The sequence below is a fragment of the Triticum urartu genome, chromosome 5A (genome assembly GCF_056163025.1).
Source record: "Triticum urartu cultivar PI428250 chromosome 5A, HENAU_Tu73, whole genome shotgun sequence".
Lineage (NCBI taxonomy): Eukaryota > Viridiplantae > Streptophyta > Magnoliopsida > Poales > Poaceae > Triticum > Triticum urartu.
Window position 1 is genome coordinate 415,119,210 of NC_141877.1, and position 3,790 is coordinate 415,122,999.

Consider the following 3,790-nt stretch of genomic DNA (forward strand, 5'->3'; position numbering starts at 1 on the left):
TCCCATTCCTCCCACTCTCCTATCCACACTACACAACACCAGATGGCAGCGTTGGGCAGGCGGGGACGGCGGTCGGAGCAGGTCGCCGGGCGTGGGGATGGTGAGCTACATGGCTAGGCTCCAGCGATGGCGGCGTCTCCTCCAGCACATCCCCACCATAGACGGCCGGCGCAGAACTCCTTCGACGCCGCATCCCTGCCATGGATGGCCGGCCCCCAAATCCTCCGACGCTGCATCCTTGCAGGTCATCCAACACTGCATCCCCGCCATGGACGGCCGACCCCAAACTCCTCCGCCTGGGACCTTTGGGTAGGCGGGATGGGCTCGTGGCCGCAGTGGTGGCCGGAGGAGATCCGGTGGTGCCCCGGTGGTAGCGGCAGCGAGGGCATGGCAGTGGCTATAGGGAGCGCTCCATGCGGGATCCATCTCGAGAGCAAGGGGCTGCTGAGGCTCTTCGGCTGGTCCCGCCGCTCATGGAGCCGCCCTCCTCTGAGTCTTGCTTGGTGCCACACCCCCTGCATCGCTTTCGGCAGTGGCGGAGGCGGCGGTTCGCTGCCTGCTGACGGTGATGGCGTGTGCCTCGACGACGGGCCGACGAGGACCCAAGCCACCGTACCATTCAAGCCCTCCTCGGCTGCTCCGACCGCCTCGATCAAGCGGTCATGGTCGCGGCGGCTGCCGCCCAGGTGATCACGCTTGTCGTCTACATCCAGCTCTTCAGTGTGGCCATCAACTCGCTCTCATGGTCACCAGCTATCTAAACCATCAAGCAGGTGTGCGCTCTGTCTTCACTAGCGAATAGTAGCCATCGATAGTTGTAGGATCAAAAGTATGTCTAGAGGGGGGTGATTAGACTACTTGACCAAATAAAAATCTAGCATTTTCCCAATTTTAAGTCTTGGCAGATTTTAGTAACTTATCACAAGTCAAGTAATCAACCTACACATGCAATTCTAAGAGTATAACAATGGAATGTAAATCATTGCATATGAAGGTAAAGGGGAGGAGTTTGAGGGCTCAAACACAAAGTAGACACGGAGATTTTTGGCGTGGTTCCGATAGGTGGTGCTATCATACATCCACGTTGATGGAGACTTCAACCCACGAAGGGTAACGGTTGTGCGAGTCCACAGAGGGCTCCACCCACGAAGGGTCCCCGAAGAAGCAACCTTGTCTATCCCACCATGGCCATCGCCCACGAAGGACTTGCCTCACTTGGGTAGATCTTCATGAAGTAGGCAATCTCCTTGCCCTTACAAACTCTTTGGTTCAACTCCACAATCTTGACGGAGGCTCCCAAGTGACACCTAACCAATCTAGGAGACACCACTCTCCAAAAGGTAATAGATGGTGTGTTGATGATGAACTCCTTGCTCTTGTGCTTCAAATGATAGTCTCCCCAACACTCAACTCTCTCTCATAGATTTGGATATGGTGGAAAGATGATTTGAGTAGAAAGCAACTTGGGGAAGGCTAGAGATCAAGATTCTTGTGGTTGGATTGGAATGTCTTGGTCTCAACACATGAGTAGGTGGTTCTCTCTCAGAAAATGAGTAGTGGAGGTGTAGGCACGTTCTGATTGCTCTCTCCATGAATGGAGGAAGGGTGGAGGGGTATATATAGCCTCCACACAAAATCTAACCGTTACACACAATTTACCAAACTCGGTGGGACCGAATAGTGAAACTCGGTCAGACCGATTCAATTCAAAATGTGAACGTTAGGCTTTTCGGTTGGACCGACATGATCAAATCGATGGGACCGATTTTGTTAGGGTTAGGGCATAACTTGATATCGGTGAGACCAATCACATGAACTTGGTGAGACCGATTTCAGTAATACGCAAACAGAGAGTTGGTCAGGCAAACTCTGTGGGACCGATCGCTCATTTTGGTGAGACCGAAACATTACGAAAAGGAAATAGAGAGTTTGCATTGCGAACTCGGTGGGACCGATCTCTCATCTCGGTTAACCAAAACGTTACAAAGGGAAACATAGAGTTTGCAATCCCATCTCGGTGAGACCGAGATCCCTATCAGTGAGACCGAACTGATTAGGGTTTCTGGCTATGGCTATGTCAAATGAACTCGGTGGCGCCGGATAGATCAAAGCAGTGGGGCCGAGTTTGACTTTTGGTTTGGGACATATGTGGATATGAGAAAGTGGTTGAGGGCTTTTGGAGCATATCACTAAGCATTTTGAGCAAGCAAGCCGTTAAGCAACACCTCATCCCCTTTTAATAGTATTGGCTTTTCCTATGGACCCAATGTGATCTTGGATCACTAAAATGAAAATGTAGAGTCTTGAGCTTGTGCTAATATGTGTCCTTAGCATTTTGAGGGGTTCACATCTCTAGTCCATGTCATGCCAATCATTGAACTTTCTGAAAAGATTATCTTGAATGGATATTAGTTCAATGAGCTATATGTTGTTAATAATTACCAAAACCACCCAGGAATTAGTTACACTTTAAATCTCCCCTTTTGGTAATTGATGACAACATATAGATCAAAGCTTCGACAACTGATAATGAGAATGAAATACATCGTCGCTTTGAGAAGTATGTGATAAGCAAGAGCTCCCCCTAAATTTGTGCATTATTTAAAATTTGCTTTTGAATGCAAATGCACAATCGATTAGGATCATGGGTTACTCTTCCATGTCACATACATCTTGGTGGAGTGCTAAAAAATGATAGAATATGAAATATACACTCATCACCAAGACAAAGTGAATGATCATACATGAGAGATAGATAATATCATCATCCAAGCACAAACATTAAAGTATGATATGATCAAACACATGACCATGCAAGTATCTCACACACACACAACCATAAAGTATCATCCAAGAAAGCAAACAAATAAGTAGCAAACAAGTAGCAAAAGAGATAGCAAAAAGAATCAAAGCTCTCTCTCTCTCTCTCTCTCTCGAAGCCTATGATCTATACACTTTCTCCCCCTTTGGCAACAATTTACCAAAAAGCTTGAAAATGCATAGTGATATGCGGCTCTCTAAGCTTTATCTTCGGGAGGTGGCGTGCAGAGGAGTCCTGCAACAAATGCATCTGTAGAGGTTGTAGGAGCTGGTGGAGTTGCAATCGGAGGGGCAACTGAAGCTGTGGCTGCAGGAGCTGAAGTTGTAGCTCTAGTATCTGTCACCGACACTGTTGCAGACCTCTACCTCCTGGGCACCCTTTGATATGCAACAGTAGTGGTCTTGTCACTCCTGTCCTCAAGCTCTTCTTGGATCTTCTCCACCGAAGTCTGAATCTCAGTCACTTTGACATCCAAGTCATGAAGTTTGGTCTCAAAAATTCTCTCAAGACTCTGTTGATTCTGATCAGGTTGGCCAAACCTTTCTCAATCCTCAAAGTGGCTTGAATAAGATAGTCAAGTTGGTCTTGTTTTGACTTGAGAAAAACTTGTGAAGCCTCTTCAGCACTTGGCATCTTGGCTGCCTTCTCTTCTTTTGCTTTTGCTCTCTTCTCTTGAGCCTCTACTGAAGTGGGATCTGCAGCATCCATGACAACTGTGTTGTCCTCAAAATCAGGCCTCAAGGGAAGGTGCTCTTTGTCCAACAGGTATATGCCTTTGCCCATGTTGGAGTTGGTGAGCATCTGGATGCGTGGAGCATACTCACATGATCTCTTCTAATCAGCAACAATCCTCTTGATTGTTTCTACAATCAGTGTCATCACCTAGAACTTTTCTAGCACATCAAACATATGCAGCAAATTGATGGAGTGCCCTCTTATCATCCTGTGATCTCTAGACTTGGGCAACAA